Below are 12,094 nucleotides of genomic sequence, written 5' to 3' on the forward strand. Positions count from 1 at the left end.
CAATAAATTAGTTGTGATGTACAGAAGATAAACATTAGCAAGCTCAAGAATATGTTTAGCTCTTAATACATAATAGTAAATGTTAGTTATAAAGACTAGATGACGTCAATTTATGGTCTTAAATTGCAAAATAAAGTCTGCAAATTGATTGTAGAATGGTTTCATTTTACATCACTTTGCATGAGATACTTTCAAACTAAGTGTTTTGTGTTCTACAACTACATTTACTGTGGACTTAGAATTTAATTTTGTTTCAAAATTATGTTAATAATATATTAAATACATTAACTGTAATATATTTTACACTATAATTAACATGTGGTATAGAATACAGACTTCAATGGTATTTGGAAATGTCCAAGGTTTTTTAAAAAGTTTGGGAATGCATCACAAAACAGAGTAAAAAGAGAGAATTTCAGTTTTGGGTTAACAAAATATTGGTAAATTTGACATAAAAAAAACTGTTAAAATAAGGAAAATATTTTGATGGAAATTCTGAAAAAAAAAAAATACAGAAAATGTCCTGTTAATTCTCTGCCATGATATTTTCAGTGTTTTTTACAGAATTTCCATCAGAAGTTTCCCGTAATTTAACAGTATTTTATTTCAAAGTTTTCCATGAAAAAATAGGGAAATATCCTGGTAATTTCTGCCAGTACACTTTCTTGTTTTTTATGGAATTTCAGCAGAATTTTTCCATAATTTAACAGTTTTTTCCCCAATAATTTTACATGAACAAACTGTTAAATTATGGCCCACCACCACTTCAGGTGACATTTCCCATATTCTCAAACTCAAAGCTTGACATGTATGGGGCAACGTGATAGTTCATCTACTGACTGACTACATAAACTAAAAGCTGAATCATAGATATTTTTAATAAGCGTATTTGTGAGCCTGCCTCTTTTTATTAAATTGAAATTAATTTTAGATTTTTGTATGACTTTTTCTCAGATTAACTTAGAAAACGAGTTGTTATTATTACAGGTTAGTTTTCTAAACAACAAAAAAGTAACTGCTAGGGAAGCTCAAAAATGAAAAATTGGACTGATATTGATATCCGATAGTAACACTGCTGTTATGCCAGATTAACCAAAACTTTATTTTGTCAATTTTATTTTATATGATTACTCGATTAATCGTAAGAATAATCGATAGATTACGTGATTACTAAAATATTTGTTTACAAAAGCCCTAATTATATAAATAAAATAGGATTTATAGGTGGATCGGGAGGATTAATTCTCTCCTTCGCCCCCTCCTTCTACAGCCAGACCTCCTCCCCCTTCTTGCAATTTGCTGTCCGGCCGCCCCCCACCCAGCACTCAACGGTACGCTTGACCGGCCCCACCCTCTTTGACCCCTCACATCTACCTCTACATTGAAGGGGGCTAGTGCACCTCTCATGGTACACTAGCCCCCCAATGTCTCTCCTTCACCCCCCCTTCTACAGCCAGACCTCCTCCCCCTTCTTGCAATTCGCCGTCCGGCCTCCCCCCCACCCCCTCCCTCCCAGCACTAGATGGTATGCTTGACGGGCCCCACCCTCTTCGACTCCTCACATCTACCTCTGCATTGAGGGGGGCTAGTGCACCTCTCATGGTACACTAGCCCCCCAATGTCTCTCCTTCGCCCCCTCCTTCTGCAGCCAAACCTCCTCCCCTTCTTGCAATTCTCCGTCCGGCCGCCCCCCCAGCACTCAATGGTATGATAGACTGGCCCCACCCTCTACGACCCCTCACATCTACCTGTACATTGAAGGGGGCTAGTGCACCTCTCATGGTACACTAGCCCCCAATGTCTCTCCTTCGCCCCCTCCTTCTGCAGCCAAACCTCCTCCCCCTTCTTGCAATTCGCCGTCCATCCGCCCCCCAGCACTCAACGGTACGCTAGACCGGCACCACCCTCTTTGACCACTCACATCTACCTCTACATTGAGGGGGGCTAGTGTACCTCTCATCGTACACTAGCCCCCCCACAATGTCTCTCCTTCGTTCAATCCTTCGCTTCCCCCTCCTCTCTAACGATACGTCAGCCCCCACCTTCTCTCCTTCTTCTTCGAACCCCTTCTAGCCTCCTAGTGGGCCATCGTTCCCTCGGCCTCCAATTCTGGTTCTTCGGGTTAATCTACCCGTCTTTCTCTCACTGTAACAACAGATGACTAATGGTTTCCGGTATTCTCAGGTTGAAACTTGTAAGCAATCTTTAAGGCCATAATCATCCGCTCTGGTAAGATGCGAAGTTCTTCTGAGGAACAGTTTTGATACTTCTGACAAGGTGTCACTAGGTTGGTGAGATTAGGCATGAGGACTCAGAGGTCTGTCGTGAGTCGGAGACAGGTCCTGACTCAGAGACAGGTCATAACTCTGTGGCAGGTCCCGACTCTGAGGCAGGTCCCGTCTCTGAGGCGGGTCCTGACTTGGGGACGGGTCCCGACTCTGAGGCAGGTCCCGTCTCAGAGGCAGGTCCCGTCTCAGAGGCAGGTCCCGTCTCAGAGGCAGGTCCCGTCTCAGAGGTAGGTCCCGTCTCAGAGGTCGGTCCCGTCTCAGAGGTCGGTCCCGTCTCAGAGGCAGGTCCCGTCTCAGAGGTCTGTCCTGACGCTGAGGCGGGTCCTGACTCTGAGGCGGATCCTGACTCGGAGACGGGTCCAGGGACGGGTCCTGACTCGGAGACGGGTCCCATCTCAGAGGCAGGTCCCATCTCAGAGGCAGGTCCTGTCTCAGAGGTCGGTCCCGTCTCAGAGGTCGGTCCCGTCTCAGAGGTCGGTCCTGTCTCAGAGGTCGGTCCCGTCTCAGAGTTCTGTCCTGACTCGGTGACAGGCCACGACTCTGAGGCGGGTCCAGACTCTGAGGCGGGTCCAGACGCTGAGGCGGGTCCAGACTCTGAGGCGGGTCCAGACGCTGAGGCGGGTCCAGACTCTGAGGCGGGTCCAGACTCTGGGGCGGGTCCAGACTCTGGGGCGGGTCCTGACTCTGGGGCGGGTCCTAACTCTGAGGCAGGTCCTGACGCTGAGGCGGGTCCAGACGCTGAGGCGGGTCCAGACTCTGAGACAGATCCTAACTCGGAGATGGGGACGGGTCCTGACTCGGGGATGGGTCCTGACTCTGAGACGGGTCCCGTCTCAGACGTCTGTCCTGACTCGGTGACGGGATCTGACTCTGAGGCGGGCCCTGACTCTGAGTTCGGCCCTGACTCCTCCAAGTCAGTACCAACCTCTGAGTTGACCAAATTTAGAGGCCCAGCTAAGTGTGGACTAAACACAACATTTGATCCATTCTTGGTGGGCTCTTGCCTCTCTTCTTCATCTGGATTGTCTCCACAACCCGCAGCCTTTTTGATGAGGTCCCATGCCTTTTGGAGAAAGGTGTCTTTGAGATTGATTTTTCTCGGTCGTGCAAGGGTTCTTTTAAAGCATTCCACAACCTTGTGAATCACTATTGGGTTGTTGCTTTTAATCATTTTGAAGAGCAGTTCTCTAACTGCGTCTTCATTGCCCCACAGAAGTTGCAGGATGTCTCGGCAGGCTTTTTTTTCCATTTTGTCATAAAAGACAAAATCTATATCCTTGACTTCTTTCCATATTTTTGGAGCAAGCTTTCTCTGGACCGGTTCGGTGTGCTTCCTTTTGTAATGCCCATAGCTAGATCTGTAACTGGACTTATAAATCAATCTCCATAGAATATTTTGAACCATAATTCTCCTTTCATCTTCTGTTCCACGTCTGAATCCCATCCTGTTTGCGTCCCTCAAAAATTGTTCAGGGTCCATGGTTGCCTGAGTATAATCTTCACTCAGGCAGTTTTCATCTGCGTACAAGTCTTCAGTTGGAAAAAAAGTCTTTCGGATCTTTCTTTTGGTAGACGTGAACATTTTCTCTTTAGGAACAGGATTCTCCAGATGCTTTTTGAATTTTCCACGATGACTTGGTGTCCTTCTGGGTGTTCCACTAGTGCGATTAAATGCAGTCCACTGGCAAAGTGGAATGCATCTCTCGCAAGACTCTGGAAAATCCTTTCACCAAGTTCTTCTGAAATCTCCGAGAGTACGTTCACATTTATATCTCCAGTTTTTCTCAAAAGCAATTTCAAAATTTTGCTATGTTGTTCCTCAAAGACTTGTCGGACAAGATGCAGAGTTGGTCCATCTGCAGCCTTTTCTATCACTTCCCACAGAAGTTCACTGAGAAAGTTTCTCTTTTTGTAATCTGGGCTTCTTTGACCAGGATGAACTTTGCTGGACAATGTCTTTTTCACTTTCGTCCAAAAAGAAACCTTAGGTTTCACATCCATTTCTCTCTCTGGGCTTTCGTCGTTCATCTTTATTGTGCTGAGCTAAAACGTCCAAATGAATCTCGAGTTGACTGACTTGTTAACCGATTTGTGGTAACTGATCAGAGAATTAACTGATCAGTTGGTGATGTCATGGACTCTATGACATCATAAAGTCATCCTCAGAAGGGCCTCATGACACATACATCATTTGAAGTCATGCTGATGACGTCATTGTAAGCAGCATGGCAACTGTTGCTAAGGGTAAAAATAGCACGCAGTGAGCATGCGCTGTGAAAAAAAAACTTAATCTGTGGGCACTAGATGCATTATTCCTGCAAGTCTGAACTGGCAGTGATTTGTGCAGCTTAACAGGAGGGGCCAGGGAACCATTGGCCCCTCCACTTACCGCCCACCCATTTTTATTTGTTATTTGGGTTCCATCTCCTAACAGGCAAAGAGCAAATGTCAGTGGAACCACAACATGACCTGGGCCGGTCTATGAGTCAAACAAACCTCTTGTGATGCCCACTGGTGTGTGAAAAAAAAGTGAAAAAGGAGCATTTAAATGTCTATGGGATAATAATAATAATAATAATAATAATAATAATAATAATAATAATAATAATAATAATAATAATTTACTTGTTAACAGGGGTTAAAGACGATGGGTGCAGTAACGCTGTTTCACCGGTATGTGGTGCATGGGAACTCTGAGCTGCCAGTTGCTCTTAATACATTAGAAATGTGCCATTTTAATGAACAATGCCACAGATAAAGCATATTTTTATTATGTTTACTCTCTGTAACATAGTTTAGACTTAGATATGTGATTCTATGCATCATAATTTCAGGGACGGAAACATCTTGTCTCCTGTCCTAACATAACATGAACTTCACTTTTTTTTGCTACTAGTAGCTTTTATTTTTTAAAGAAATCCAACAGAAAGGGGATGGAAAGAAGGTGGGTGGGAGAGGACAGGCAACCAAGGAGCCAGTAGCAGAGTTGTAGTCAAGGTCACCGACCCAAGACCAAGTCAAGACCAGCACCCCGCGCTACGTGACACAAAAAAATTAACTTTTACTTATCAAAATTGCTTCTCAAATTGATCTGAAAGATCCACTTTCCCATAAAAAAAATAGTTATTAAATACGTAGAGCTTAAATAAATGCAATCAGTAAAGATCCGTCCAGAAGAATCGGATCGTTCCTGAATGTACCAGCGTTGTCCCATATGTGCGACACCTCAGTCAAAACCTCCACACAATAATTCAGAGCATGAGTGACAACTTTTTTTCATCGCAGATGCAACATGTGTGTCTACGTCAGTACAGCTAGCTTTGCTAGCATCACGTCCACAGATCTTATCTTTCTTTAAGCTTTCCTTCCAAATGACGCTAAAAGTTGGATGAAGTCCCCACCATCTGTGAAAGCGAAGCGCTGCTGATTTTACATGTCGCCATATCTTATGATTTATGCAGCGCTATTATATTACTGATGATTAGACTCGCTCAGAGGAAACCACTGCGCATGTCTGGAGCTCCGCGTGCGAGTAAAGGTGGAGGCGATGGGTGACAACAGACACGTAAGTTACGATATTGCTCGGATTTTAAGGCGCCACCTTAAGACCCTGAACTTCACATTTTAACAGAAAAAAAGAGCAACGCGACTTGGATGTAACGAGTAACGCGACACTTTTGTAGAAATGTAGTGAAGTAGAAAGTACAGATACTTACTGTAAAATGTAGTGGAGTAAAAGTAGAAAGTCCCCATTATTAAATCTACTTAAGTAAAGTACAGATACACGAAAACTGTACTTAAGTACAGTAACAAAGTACTTGTACTTCGTTACTTCCCACCACTGCCTTCAACTCAGTAGTCAGTCATCTGCAGTGCATTTCTGCATGCTAATACAATCCTACAGGAAAGAAGAAGAAAAAGAACCAGCCCTCAAACGCAGAGATTATCAAACCTACATTGCCCCCACCCCCTCTCGCCTTCCCAACAAGAATAAAAGCGAGATCTCATTGGGCGATCGTCGTGAACATCTCAACCCTGGCGGATACGGCGTTGCGTAACCCCGCCATATGCCCGTGTTGATGTTGATGCGTGGCCACCGCAGCAGGGGCATAAAGGGGACAGCCACCTTTGCTGGTTGTGGATCTTGATCCAGAGCCAGATGAGTGTGAAACCACAGAGTGATGATGCCATCTGGAGCAGCTGTCAGCCAAGGAATCTCTTTCAGGCTTATTAGAGGGAGCAGAGGAACAGGAGGGGTGTTCTCTGCAGCTCAAAGAGAGGTAGAGGGAGGACACGAGGCACCAGAGTGGCACAGAACCAGGAAAAAGGAAATTACTGCAGGCTGAAAGAGGAGAGATGTTGATCAGCTTCCCATGCTCTGATGACTTTCCTCAAAAAGAGAAAGTATGGATGCGGGATACAGTTTGGGGGAGGGGGGCAAATCCATGAAATCCTACTCTATAACTCCAATAGTTTTGAAACGTTTCGGGGGATAACGCATTTGCAAATACACGGTATACGGAGGGAATTAATGAAAAGACATGGAAAATAATTAATTCTAACTTGAAAGTGGCTGAAGCCGCGTTGCATCATAACCAGTCCTGGGTGTGTGCAGCGCCGAGGCCAATTATTGTACATCCCCATCCCGTTTGTGACCAGAGGCACACAAACAACTTTTCGGAGTAATTATTCTCCAAACACTTCGGCTGTGTTGCGCAGCGTTCAAGCGGCGGTCTGTTTATCAGCAGAAAGCCTTTTTTTAATCTGTTCCGTAACAGAGCGGATGAAGTGGGTTTGTGTTGTATGTTTATGCCATGAGTTGTCCTTTTTGGCAAGATCAAGAAGGAAGAGAGCGTTGCACCCCGCTGGTGACAAAGACCCAATGAGTTCCTCTGATTTTCACGAGGACGGCAGAGCTCGGGTATATGCTCTGTTTGATGATCAAAGCTGGTCCAGTTGTAATGGGGTGAAAAGTCTCTTTTTCCCATGTCTGAAATTTGAAATCCGTCAAAAAGAAGATAGTTTAGCCGTAGATTGATCCCCTTTATCACGGACTGTTTCTAGCGGTGTTGTACAGACTGAGTTACTGACCAAAACCTGTTTAGAATTGATTCTGAACCATAAATAATGGAACACTGGCCAACAAATATGATGTGTATTAACTGTTTTGATGATGGCACTCTATAGATAATTCATAATGTTTTTTTCTGCAATTGGTGACTATAAAGTTTCTGAGTTTTTATGATGTAAAGCACTTCTTGCTGAAATGTGCTATACAAGTAAACTTGATTGATTGATCGATCGATCGATTGATTGATCAATGCTCTGCATACCCATCCTTCACTCCTTGTTAGTGTGTTGCACAGCCGTTTACTCTGTAATTTCATTTTCTGGAGGGAATAGAGTTCTTTCAGATGTGTAAAGATTGTGACGTTGTTGTGTAACCTAACCCTGCTTTAAATTTCTCCACAGCATTGATCACTAACCAACCACTGGGGCTGTACTGAGAATAAGGACCTGTTCACTCCAGCCATGTTTAGTCCGCTTTAAATCAAACTTTTGTTTGTTTGCCTAGAAAATCCGATTTGTTTGAGGAGGTGTGAATGGGCAGTCGTACCTTGATGTGGAGCGAAAACTTGAACTCCGGCTTGGTTCCAAATGAATATGTGAAGGCTGTTCAGAGTGGAGAACGCCACATTCAGTTGCTTCTTCAGAGGTTTTAGTGTCGTTTTCTTCAGTGGTTCTTGGTGAAGCACCATCACAGACGAGAAGGGGAACAAGTTGCTCAAAGGGTTTGGTTCGTCTGACAGTAGAGTGTGAAAGTGAACCATACTGGGTGAAAATACAGGAAATGTTGCCGTTTTGGTCCACAGTCAAACTGAGTCTACGGGATCATATTTAGGGAAATTGGACAAAAGGAGGCTTAATCCAAATACATGCCACACTTTTCAGATTTTTAATGTCATTTTTAAAGATACCTTTCTCTCTATTTTACAACTTCTACTGCATTTTTTTAGAACTATTGTTATTGTACATCAGATAAAATCACAATACACTGAATGTATGGTTCTAACACCAGGATAGAATTATGACAGTTCCCGGGTTATGAGCTCTTTCCAAAGCTGAGTACTTCCTGTTCAATTTGAAGTCAAAGATTATGCAAACGCTGGGTGCATACAGAGTTTATCACAACTCCTTTTACAACAACTAAAGGCTTCATCACAGACAGTGAGGTTTATGCTATTGTTAATGTGTTCTGATAGGGTTGTGCTAAATATAGGACGGCTACCTGAGGCCTCTTAGCATGAATCAATCTAATAGCTGTTGTCATCCCAACTTATGCAAAGAACTCCCAGCACTGAGAGCGCTGTGTCTAGCTTTTAACAAGCAGCAGAAACCACTGCAGTTTGGACAGCTGCCCCCCCAAAAGAACCATTTCAATGATCTGATTATGTATTTTAATTTTAATTTTGAACAATGAGAGTACATTGTGAAAAACTTTTATGTAAGCCAGTCCTGCTGGAATAAAGGCAAGCACAAACATTATGATGAGTCACTGACATTGTTAAATTATGTGGGGAAAAGAAAATGAATGGGAGCCGATTTAAAGTTGCATGGGGTCCTAACCTGGATTAATCGTGGGGCCATCAGGGGCCATCAGTAACTTAGATTTCCTCTACATCACCCAAAAATGTATGCAATATTCATATAACACATCTTATGTAGTCTGTCCTTATTTGGCATTTTAGCTGTTGAGGGTATAATGTTCAACATTTCAACCTTAACCTATTTAAAAATATATAACCCAGAAGGGATTTAATTTGAACAATTTGAATGTTATTACAATTAAAGTGAGGGTTAAAAAGTATTTGTTAAAAACTACACTTAAGTACTTTGAAACTACTCTCCGGACCTGAACAACGTACAGTGCATCCAGAAAGCACTTCACTTTTTCCACATTTTATGTTGCATCGTTATTTCAAATTGCATTGAATTAGTCACTCTTCTCAATCTTATACACACAAATGCTCCATCATGACAATGTGGAATTTCTTTTTGAGTGAATTGCACATTTATTTAACAATAGAAAACCAAAAAAAACTGAGCTGTTTCCACCTGTCATCATTGAGATGTTTCTGCAGCTTATGGTGAGTTTGCCTGTGGGAAATTCAGCTGATTGGACTTGATTTGGAAAGACACACACTTCAGAGCGCTCATAACTCCAGACTTAGGCAATGTTTTTTGTTTTACTTTATTTTATTTTTTCAGCAGGGAAACCCTAAAACCAAAATCTCAAAGGAGTGGCTTCAGAACCACTGTGCGAACTTCCTGGAGTCCACACTTGAGTCTGATTGAACGTCTCTGGAGCGATCTGAAAATGGCAGCGTAGATGTCTCCCATCCAACCTGTTGGAGCTGGAGAAGAACTGCTAAGGAGAATGGATGAAGCTGCCTAAAAATAGGTAAGCTAAGCTGGTGGTAAATTCAAAAAGACTCAAGGCTGTAAACTCTGCCAAATGTGTGTCAACTAAATATTGAGGAAAAGACTTGTGAAAACAATATTTAATGTTGTATAAATTTTTCACATTTAAATATTTATAGATACATTTTATATTCTATTTCTATAACTTGAGTAAATGGCCATTTACTCAAGTTATCACCTCTGGTATAGTATACTGTATATAGTATACTATATATATATATATATATATATATATATATATATATATATATATATATATATGCTCGGGTCCTCTACCAGAGGCCTGGGAGCTTGAGGGTTCTGCGCAGTATCTTGGCTGTGCCTAGAACTGCACATTTCTGGACTGAGATGTCTGATGTTGTTCCTGGGATCTGTTTGAGCCACTGCTCCAGTTTGGGGGTGACTGCCCCGAGGGCCCCGATGACTACAGGCACCACTGTGGTCTTCACCTTCCAGGTCTTTTCCAGTTCCTCCCTGAGGCCCTGGTATTTCTCCAATTTCTCATGCTCCTTTTTCCTGATGTTGTAGTCACTTGGTATTGCTACATCCACCACAACGGCTTTCCTCTGTTCTTTATCCACCACCACAATGTCCGGTTGGTTCGCCATTACCATCTTGTCTGTCTGGATCTGGAAGTCCCACAGGATCTTAGCTCGGTCATTCTCCACCACTTTTGGGGGTGTTTCCCACTTTGATCTTGGGGCTTCCAGTCCATATTCTGCACAGATGTTCCTGTACACTATGCCCGCCACTTGGTTATGTCGTTCCATGTATGCTTTTCCTGCCAGCATCTTGCACCCTGCTATTATGTGCTGGACTGTCTCAGGGGCCTCCTTGCACAACCTACACCTTGGGTCTTGTCTGGTGTGGTAGATCTGAGCCTCTAATGCTCTGGTGTTTAGGGCCTGTTCCTGGGCGGCCAGGATGAGAGCCTCTGTGCTGTCCTTGAGTCCAGCTTTCTCCAGCCATTGGTAGGTTTTCCTGACATCAGCCACTTCAGTTATTTGTCGGTGGTACATCCCATGTAGGGGCTTGTCCTCCCATGATGGTACTTCCAGCACCTTGTCTTCTGTTCCCCATTGCCTGAGACATTCGCTGAGCACATCGTCTGTTGAGGCTTTGTCCTTGATGTATTTATGGATCTTGGATGTTTCATCCTGGACAGTGGCTCTCACACTCACTAGTCCTCTGCCTCCTTCCTTACGGCTCGTGTACAGTCTCAGGGTGCTGGATTTGGGGTGGAATCCTCCATGCATGGTTAGTAGCTTCCTAGTCTTAACATCCGTGGCCTTCATCTCTTCCATTGGCCAGCTAATTATTCCGGCAGGGTATCTGATTACTGGTAAGGCATAGCTGTTTATTGCACGGATCTTGTTCTTGCCATTGAGCTGGCTTCTCAGGACTTGCCTTATTCGTTGGAGGTATTTGGCTGTGGCTCCTTTCCTTGTGATCTCATCGAGGTTGCCATTTGCTTGTGGTATTCCCAGGTACTTGTAGCTGTGTTCTATGTCTGCTATTGTTCCTTCTGGGAGTGAGACCCCTTCTGTGTGGGCGACCTTCCCTCTCTTTGTAACCATCCGACCACACTTCTCTGGTCCGAATGACATCCCAATGTCAGTGCTGTAGATCCTGTTGGTGTGGATCAGTGAGTCGATGTCTCGCTCGCTCTTGGCGTACAGCTTGATGTCATCCATGTAGAGGAGGTGACTGATCGTGGCCCCATTCTTGAGTCGGTATCCGTAGCCAGTCTTGTTGATGATTTGGCTGAGAGGGTTCAGGCCTATGCAGAACAGCAGTGGGGACAGAGCATCTCCTTGGTATATGCCACATTTGATGGACACTTGTGCAAGTGGTTTGCAGTTGGCTTCAAGGGTGGTTTTCCACAGCCCCATCGAGTTTGCAATGAAGGCTCTTAGAGTCCTATTGATGTTGTACATCTCTAAGCATTCAATGATCCAAGTGTGTGGCATTGAGTCATAGGCTTTCTTGTAATCAATCCAAGCGGTACACAGGTTGGTGTGTCGGGTTTTGCAGTCTCGGGCAACTGTGTGGTCTACAAGGAGTTGGTGTTTGGCTCCTCTGCTATTTATGCCTATGCCCTTCTGTGCCTTGCTCATGTATTTATCCATGTGCCCGCTTATCTTAGCCGCTATGATGCCTGACATGAGCTTCCATGTTGTAGAGAGACAGGTTATTGGCCGATAGTTGGATGGGACTGAACCCTTCGAGGGTTCCTTCTGTATCAGGATTGTGCGCCCTTCAGTTAACCATTCAGGGTGAGTCCCATTTTGTAGCAGCTGGTTCAGTTGAGCTGCCAGTCGCTC

The sequence above is a fragment of the Poecilia reticulata genome, chromosome 22 (assembly GCF_904066995.2).
Source record: "Poecilia reticulata chromosome 22, P_reticulata-male-v2, whole genome shotgun sequence".
Lineage (NCBI taxonomy): Eukaryota > Metazoa > Chordata > Actinopteri > Cyprinodontiformes > Poeciliidae > Poecilia > Poecilia reticulata.